Source organism: Teleopsis dalmanni, chromosome 2 (assembly GCF_002237135.1).
Source record: "Teleopsis dalmanni isolate 2A chromosome 2, ASM223713v2, whole genome shotgun sequence".
In the NCBI taxonomy this organism is placed as follows: Eukaryota; Metazoa; Arthropoda; class Insecta; order Diptera; family Diopsidae; genus Teleopsis; species Teleopsis dalmanni.
In genome coordinates, this window is record NC_051847.1 from 97,087,695 (window position 1) to 97,097,786 (window position 10,092).

The 10,092-nt window shown below is 26.6% G+C and overlaps 1 long non-coding RNA gene across 1 annotated transcript; it reads right to left on the bottom strand.

Moving 5' to 3' along the window:
• Nucleotides 1-5,949: 5,949 nt before the first annotated feature.
• On the bottom strand, nt 5,950-7,598 carry LOC119683064. The gene is made up of 3 exons (XR_005252618.1): nt 7,063-7,598; nt 6,558-7,006; nt 5,950-6,495 (listed from the first exon to the last, which is right to left on the bottom strand). It is a non-coding gene; the product is annotated as an uncharacterized LOC119683064 (long non-coding RNA).
• Between the last annotated feature and the right edge of the window lie 2,494 nt (nt 7,599-10,092).

A 10,092-nucleotide genomic window follows, 5' to 3' on the forward strand; every position in this document is an offset into this window, starting at 1 on the left:
GCGCATTATGTATTAAATAGTATTTTTAATAATAAAAATTAAAAATGAAATAAAATATAGTTAAATGTATTTAATGAATGTTTTTTTTAGCGATTTGTCAAAGTGCACATGTTCTTAAAAAAATAATAATTATCAAAACGAAAAAATTGATAAATCACACGTAAGTGGCACTTAATTTGATTTAAAATTAAATTATTTGATAAAATGAGGCGGCAATGCGGACAGCGAGAATCCATTATATTCCAGAAGCAAAGCTTTTCGTATGAATTTTTTTTCGAATCTTAAAGTATTAAAAGATCACAAATTTTAATTCAATTTTTTTAGTAAACAAAGAAATTAGCAACCTAAGTTATAAAATACAAACAAAAAAAAAAAGAAAAAAAAACCTGAAGACAGAAATAAGCAAATTTTTTTATAAAAATTCAACGATTTATCAAAAATTATTTTTAACGGCTCGGCTTGTTTTGCTCTGAGAACTGGAGAACCGGCCGTTGTCATTAAAGTGGCTAATAAAAATTCAATATTTGCTGTTTAAATTGTGAAATTAGCATTTCCAATCAACGATAATTTTGATTATTATTTTCTTAAATAATTTTTAAATTCAATACTTTAATAATAACAGCAAAAATATTTTAAAAACTGAATGAAGCAAAGAAAATGGGAGTTGTACTTTCCCACAGAACAAACGGCATATCCATTGAGATCATACAAATATTCCAAACAGTATTGTCCTACGAGAGTCACTATTTATATTTTAAGCCGAATAAAAAAAAATACTAACTTGTTGAAAATTGCTTCATTGATTTTCGAAGTATTCTTCTTCATGATATACAAACTTTTGTATGTATTCGAACCATTTGAAAAGAATTCTTTCCAAATTTCTTCAGACACCTCCAAAACATGCAAAAAATTGTTGTCCACGCAATTTATTTCTAACGTTCAGGAACCTGAAAAACCCATTGGGTGCCAAATCAGGACCGAAATCAGTACGGCGGATGAACCATCAATTCGATTTTTTGAATGTTCAAATAGCTGTGTGAGCATTCGCATTTTCTTGATGGATAATGATCAGACGGCACTTGTTTGTTTTCCGTATTTCACTGAAGACTTCCAGTAAACAAATGATTGTATGCCATTTGGAATTGACCCTTTTACGTTCCTGTAGTGGTATGGATATAGTTGCTACATGATTTATTTTGAAGTGCTTCAAGCGCGAACAACTTTTGTTGGATTTTGTTCATCTTGAAACAATCTTGAAATTCGTATGAGCAAAAAGGAGAAAAACTAATATTAGTAATGTGAATTGGGTCTTATTAATTACTTTTAAATAAATAACTTTTTTATCTATATTTCATTAAATGTTTTAGACAAACTAGTCTGAATGCTATGTTCAGTTTAGCTAATAAAAAGATGTCTCTAAATCCTAATACGTTTTAACAAATTTAAAGAAGTTATGGGGAAGTCAACTGTTAGAAGCATGTTTCATTATTATAAGAAGGTGTATAAAGTCAAAAGGATTGAAGTGATGTTGAGATTTGTGGCACCGGTAAAGAAATAACTATTCAAAAATAAGGGTTTAAACTTGATTTAAGGTTTCATTGTTAGATATGACATTAATTGATATGAGAGCCCATTGTTAGTACTCACGGTGTATACTTCGTAAATCACCTTTTATATTAAATGATGTTAATTGTGATGTTTATCATAAGTGATGTTTAGTTCTTCGTTTTTATGTATTTCTAAGGGTTATCTAACGCATGCGAGCAGATGATCGTCGATTTTTAAACTTTGGAAAATATTTTAATTTAAAATAGAAACATCAACATATATGGTAATGAATGATCATTTGATCTCCAGTTACTGTTGCTGTTAAATTGCTTTTCGTTGCTATTTCAATTTTTATCCATATATAACAATGACATTATGCTGGTAAGGCTTTATAACTTTATTTTTGTTTTATGCCGTTTAAGTGCCATACAGATCCCTGGAACAATCGATCAAAATTTAAGGTGTCAGAACAGTAGTATAATACAGTATCTTCTGCGTGGTGTTAAATACCACTTTCAGTTATATTGTAGGTTACAAGACTATGGTTGATATTATTTTTGTTGTGAACGAAGAGTATTAATACTGCAACTAAGATAAATCTACTAAAAACTCTATTATTATATATATATACTTTTGTGATGTATTGGTGCAAAAGTTATCTTTCATCAGTGTTTGTAAAATTATATGATTTGATCTGTATTAATTTTTAAAGTATATATTTAAACGCTTCAAATGAATTTTTTATCCATGCTAGGCTTTCAGTCTGTAAAATGATTAACATGAGTCATAAAAATGACAATGATTAATGGTCACGAACGTGGAGTAAGATTTTAGTAAAACTGCAGTTTAGTGAGGTTGGACCAAAAGCTAATAAAAGTCATTTTTATAATCCATTTCCTATTAAGAGAACGTTGATCTTAAATTTTTCCCATTGGTATAAAAATCACTGTTATTATGCCTCGAAGATGAGGAAACGACAATGCACATTCTTTGTGATTGTCCAGTTTTAATAACGCACAGAAGAAACCTGTTTCATAAAGAATTTCTGTCACCAGAGCAGATTAAGAACTCTTCTCTAGATTTAGTTCTAGACTTTATTCACAATGCTTTAAGGGGCTTTGTTTAATCAGTAGTGAAACTGGTACAATAGGACTCTTCTGGCCCCCGTATCGGTTGTTGGGCAATTTTCACGTCTACTCTTTAATAATAATAATAATAATAAAAATCACTGCTATTATAAAAAATCTATAAAAAATGAGTATTAATTGTTCTTCAAGTAGTAGTCGTTTCATATATGGAAAACCGGAACTGATGAGTTTTATCGGCTCTGTTGGCAGCCAATAAGGGTCAATAGAAGTAGCAGCAGTAATAAAAAATCTTAATTTTTGAACGTTTTAATGTTTATATTTATATTTAACTAGAATTTGGACATTACTTTTAAAATCATTTCTTTTTATCTAAAATTAAAAATCAAAGTTAAAAAATAAAATGAACATGTAGAAAAGAATGGATTGCAATATATAATATATATACTGGACAACTGACTTTTAAGTTATAAATTATTATTTAATTCATTTATGAATTTTGAAGTGAACTCCATTCTAGAAACTAGTCTATATTTAGAAACCTGAAATTGGTTTAAATTAAAATTATCTTACAGAACCATGACTTTAAATATCATGTTTAAATACCTGTTCATTACTAATGATTACGTTTACGATACAAAAGTAACAAATTTTATCATTAACACCAAATTTATTAAAATCTAAATTAATTAACCCATATCTTGCCGTACAACTCTATGTTATCATGGTTTACGTAGAGCTATAAGCAAATAAGCTTGAGTCAAAAATATTCAAAATTCAGACACGACAAATTCAGGTCAGACATTATTCCCCTATAAAATGTGTGAAAATGAAAAATATTTACAAATAGTGACAGTTTTAGTATATAAAAATTGATGATCGGGTGAAGGTTAAATTATCGATATGAAATTAATTAAATTAATTAATTGAAATTAAATATTCTACTACAATTGTAGTAGCCTATTAGTCCCATTTAAAATGAATAGAGAATGTCTGCAGGGAAGATGTTTCGTTTCGCTAAATAGTATATACAGGTCAAAGAATTGAGAGAGTAGTCATACGAAAGGATATAAGTGAAATGTATTTTCAATATCAACAGTCCTGTATTTAAGTTCATCTGACAAAAATTTCGTTTATAAAAATCTCAATCTTAAAATAATTTATCCCAATAGTTTCCTAATGTATATTAGTCGAAAAATCCAAACATAATATTATTTGAATAAGACCGTTCAAATTTTTTGAAGTAGTTAATATATATTGATTTAAAATAATATATGTACTTTACATATGTATTCAAATTTCTCCTTGAGAACAATTTTTTTCTTATAACACATAACTGATCAAAATACAATATATACATATGTATTTCACCTAAATTTATATATTATGAGTTTGATGTGAAATGTTTAAATTAGCACATCAAAAGTAGAATATGTCTAAAATAGTTTAAATAATTTAATTTCGGCCCTCCTCGTTAGTGGTAAGACTGTCTCCGGCCTTTTATTTAATAATAATAATATTTTTATATAAATCGAAAATCTGAATTTTGTTGTGGTTAAAGGTTCCAACCAGTTTAGTCGCCGTTAATTTTTATTTCGTCACAAATTATTTCGAGAAGAATTTGGCGACTTTTTTATTAAATGAGATGAAAATGCTGATTGAGCTAATCAAATGTGTCTGAAATTAACAACATTAACAATTTATAAAACGTATCTGCGTATCTTCAAAATTTTACATTCATTTGATTTTAGAACCTGATTTGTATTGATTTCTGAACAATTATAATGTAATTAACATAACCAAGTTAATTCGACAATAATGACAATAATGTAGACGCAGGCGAATTTTTTTCAGTGATTTTTAATTTTTTAATTAATATTATAAAAAATGCTTTCGTTATTGTTGAAATAAGTATCGGAAGTATTATTTTATCATAGTTTTAAAAAAAATGTTGCAAGAGATGCAAAAACATTTGTTGCTGCTGAGTTTCTACGAAACATGTTTATGAAATTTTGGCTGCATTCATATTTGTAATCTAATATAGCTTCCTAAATGATTAAGTAAGGGGGATAAAACTGTTTGCTTACCTATATAGTATGTGCAGGTGTTAATACATTTTAGTCAAAATAGTTTTTTTTATAACACTTAAGTCATCCAATACTGTTTATTTTTATTTATTTGTGAGTTTACATTAACTTTAATTTTAAATTTTACTAAGAATAAGGAACTGGACTGCTAGGTCCTTTGCCCTGTACTTATAATTATTTTGAGAATTATACCTAAATTTAATTTAATACATCCAATACTGTTAATGTACTTGATGCTTATGAAATTAGTTCAGGTAAGCACATAAGAGCAGTATTTATATATACTGCTATAAGAATATAATGTAATGATATAATAAAGCCTATTATAAATATTAAATTTATACAATGATATACAGTTCAGAGAACAGATTTTAATATATAGTTACCATATTATAATATATATGTATTCTTTTTGATTACATTAAACCAAATCAGCAAACCAATTAGAAGGGCTAGGTATCATTGTATTATAAAGGTTTAAACAATTTTTGGTTTTTATTCAGTGCATTTATTTAATGTAAATTTAGTATTTAAAATACTGACTTTATGAAAGAAATACGTATTAAATATAGTATTAAGTAAAAATTTGTTTAATACTATATATCAATAGTAGGTAACATAGATTTTATAGTAGTAGTAGAAATTAATATTTTTTAAAGAATACAAGATTTTTCCCAATAACAACACAAACAAAAATTGTTTATTGCATAAACATTATTACATGTTTTTTGTACAATTTTTATTTTCTTTTCTATTGTTGTTTTTCTTTGTTGTCATTATTAGTATTGTATGATTTTTTTTGTAATTTTCTGTTATAAAATTGAATATTGTATATTTTGTTTACAATATAAATATTTTATATAAAATATAAATATTTATATTATATATATAAAATATATATTTTTTATTATAAATAATAAACTATAGTGTTTTTATTTCTACTTAAATTGATCAATTAGCCCGTTAATAAATTATTTTATTGTATAAATGTAACTAATATTTGTAACCAGAAACTGATTTATTTAGGACGACATGTTTGCGCGTTTCCAACAACCAATGTCCAATTTGTTTGAAGAAATGTATTTTTGAGTTTATATAAAGATAAAAGATATATCATATTTTAAAATATTATAATAACGTAAAATAATATATTTTTTTAATATTTAAAACATTCGTATATAAGTTACAAATTGTATTTTCTTTTAAATAAAAATAAAACACAACCGATTCGTTTGATTCGTCTTTATGGAATGTATATGATGAAAATAATAACTTATGTCTAAGATTAAACATCACTTCCAGTTTTGCATGTAAACATTACTATAAAAGACAATGTTGCTTTAAATTGAGATTATGTTAATATATAAAATAGAAGCGTTGATTCGAAGTGATTTTATGTTTACATTAAATTAGAGGTGTGGAAGTGTATGCAGTACATTATATATTTAAGATAATTAGTCAGGGATATGACTATGTTACTTTATACTTTATAAAACATATCTATTATTACTATAAAAGCATATAATGGTAAAATTAGATATCGATAAGGTTTGTAATACACAAAACGGATAAATTGTTATAGCTGGCACAGAGTATACTCTGTTATATACTTGTTCTCGTTGTATGCAGTCACTATCACTTGCAAAAGAAATCTTAGTTCTATCTGAGCTTAGCTATAGCTTATTTTCTTATTACAAAATTGTTGCTTTGCACTTGGGCTAGATGAAAATTTTATATTGTATTTTGCTTTGAAGCGATCGCAATCATTACGCAAACTATTAAATAAAATTAAAATGATTAAAAAAAATTATTAAAATATTGTTATATAAATACATACATTCAGTAACTTCTCGTAGTGTACACTTTGTGTAGGATCAAAAACCTTTTGTAGCTTTCCATGTAACATCAACAATTTTAATGATTTTCATGGGGGGGTATAAAAACAGTTGGTTGATTAGATGCTAATTCTAACATAGCATTGCTATTTAAAATTTACTTCTTCAACCAACACTTTATCATTTAATTTATCTACCATAGCTGGGAGATTAGTGTACAAATATTTGCTTTTGTTTGTGGTACAATGTCATCAGTTTTGATAGATTCTCACTGAAGTATTATATTGCGTGGTAACTGACTGAGTTTTTGTAACAAAAAGTTTTTACACAAGCAGTTATCGCGTAGGTCACCACTGCATTATTTTCCTCCAGCTCGGTGTTTTGACAGTTTTTTCATATAACAGGACTCAAAAAGTACCTACTCATCTTTGATGTTTATTGCTTACTAATGCTGTAATAAGATCAATAATGAATATTTTTCTTCAAAAATAGAAGTTCTAATTTTACCTGTTTCAATAAAAATACAGGTGGTTTATGCTTCTTAAATAGACCAGTTTAGTTTTATGTCAATCTGTTGAAATGTATTGTCCGGTACACCGGTCTGCTCCACTCACGCTAATTATGTTTTTAAAAATGAGATTCCTTTCGAGTTTACATTCATTTGGTATGCATTGATATTACTGGGTACAGATATTTTGCGGTACTTTTTATGCCATAATTCTATTTATAAATGAATTAATTCACATTATCAAAAGAATAAAATTTCGTGAGTGAATGTTCTGAACTCCGGCGCTATATGTATGATCAATAGTCCATTGAAAGATGGCAGCGCATTGTGTTTTGTTTTTCAGTACTTTTTAATTTTTATTAATAAATATTATTTAATCCTTTATGCGCACCAATTTTCGCACTTCAAACACTTTAAAATCACAATGCAATATCAAAACACAATATTATACAGACTATCAACAATAATTTACAGCGGCGTTAACAAGAGATGTGTTCATAAAACAAAAGTAAAATGTTTTTGTATTCACGCTACGTTCAGTAACAGTGGGTTTAATATTTTTATACGTGACTGTTATGAGTACTATATGTTATAAAATATTTTTAATTATCATATTAATTCTTCACAGTAAAATGTAACTAAAATATATTTACATTTATTTAAACATTTTCTAAATCCATAAATATGTAATATATAATATATATATTATGTGAGTAGATCATAATTATATATTACTCTATTGACAGGAATTGGTTATTAGGTTTTGAGAAATGTTTGAATATATATTTTACTGAAACGTACTTAAGAAGTAAAAAGGTTTTCATTTTAGAAATATTACTGATAATATATTTTACTGAAACGTACTCAAGAAGTAAAAAGGTCATCATTTTAGAAATATTAAAATCGTGATGATGTATTGTGTGTGTGGTATTGAAGTGTTTTGTCATATAATAATAAAAATAATATAGGATAGCACTTACTTTTATTATAGACAGAACTCTGAAGCTATTCGCGAAAGCCGTAAGATTGCACTGACTGACTGTCAGAATAATCACTAGCCGCACGGGGCGGACCGCAGATCTTAGATCGGAACGCAGATCTTAGATGAGTACATAAATTTGTCAGCGAGAATGGTGTGTATCTGCAGAAACCCCCCAACAAACAAATAGTATAAGTGCCTAGATGCACTAACTCGGAAAAGGTTCAACATAAGATTTTTTGTTAACAGGTATAATTATAAAAAATGCAGTAGTAATTTAGAGTTTGTTTTTCTGTCAAGCAGAAAAATAGCTGATGCTTCAACAGGTTTTAATTAACTAATTAAATTATTTTTCTAAAGCCGAAAATTGTGCATATTTTTTAATTATTACTATTTATATGTAATTTTATGAAGATCTTATGTTTTTCGAATTAACCACTGTAAAAGAAACCGCTGTACAAAATCAAACTAACAATACCAAGAACAAATAATAATGTCAGGGAAATCATATATTGTTTTAAAATGTGTATTCAATCTGTTTATTTCGATGCATTATGATAAAGGAAACGTTTCCTTTTTTTCATTTTTTTTATACAATTGAGTTTATATATAATAAATTGATATTATAAATATATTGATAAACTAATAAAATATGAATTATTAAAAATTCAAGGGTAGTTTTGCGTTTTAATTGTATTAAATACAAAATTATTTGACTTTGACTTCGGAAACAACCGCTAGGCGATGCTTATAACTCATATCATAATTGTTATTTATTACAATATATATATATTAAAACTATTTCGGTAATTTTATCGCATACAGCAGAGTAGCGCGGGAATATGTTGTTTTTCTAGAAATCAATTAACACCTTTTTAAACTTTTTATGAATTATAAAATTTAAATATTTTATATTAAAGACATATTATAAACCGCAATTTTTTTTGCTTGATTGTTGATTTAAAATAATTAGAAGTAGTTTTTTGTGTTCCGCTAGACACATTTTGCAAATTGACTCAACTGAGATAGATTTCTAATAGCAAGCTTATTATATAGTAAACGTTCATTTAATTATTTTCGAATACATAAATTATTAATCAATTAATAAATTAATTAAATTAATAATCAAAATTCATTAATTTAATTTGTACACAAATGAAAATATCACATGTACAGAAATTTTAATTTTCAATTTTATTTTGAATTGAATTAATTGTTTATTGAAAAACATATATTAACATATTATATATAAAATGCAAACAATGATAAAAAATTAGTATATTATTAATTAATTTATTAATATTAGGGGTATTCAGGCAACTGATTAGTTGCTTAGTTGATTCAAAAACTTCATATAAAAAAAATTTAGCATTTTGATGTTAATCAGTTGCTTGAACGACCCAAAATGCGTAATCTGATTAGTTTGTTGTGTGTAAATGCCTTGGCAATACTCGCATCAACAGCAAAAGCGAAACATACGTTAACAGTGAAAATTGTTTACACACAATTCAAACAGCTGAGAGAGACAGCTAACAAATTTCTATACTAAAGTTCATTTTTAGTTATTATTACGACACTTGGTACTGGCAGCACTATAAATCTAATTTGTACTATTTTGAGAATCACCGAAATAGTTGATTCTCTGCTTAGTTTCATTTTTGTGTGCAAATTTTTGTTGTAATCAACTACTAAGCAACTAATCAGTTGCTTGAATACCCCTATTATTTTTTAATGTCTTGTACTTTTGTATACTTTTATTAATTACGAATTATTAATAACTGAATATATTAGTTCTGCGAACTACTTGTAGCAACTGTATATACACAAGTGCCTTCCACCAGCAAATTTTCGAGTAAATGAGAGCGCAACATCCCTGTCGTACTTTAAAAATGCTACGTAGACTTTACTCGTAGATTTTTTTTGAAGTAAAATTTGTGTAATGTGTGAATCAGCTGTTTCGGTTTGAATTTAAATTTATGTATTGTTTATTTGTGCGGCATTGGTGTTCGCACCAAACTTTACACAAAGCTGTTCCATGAAAATCTGTGTA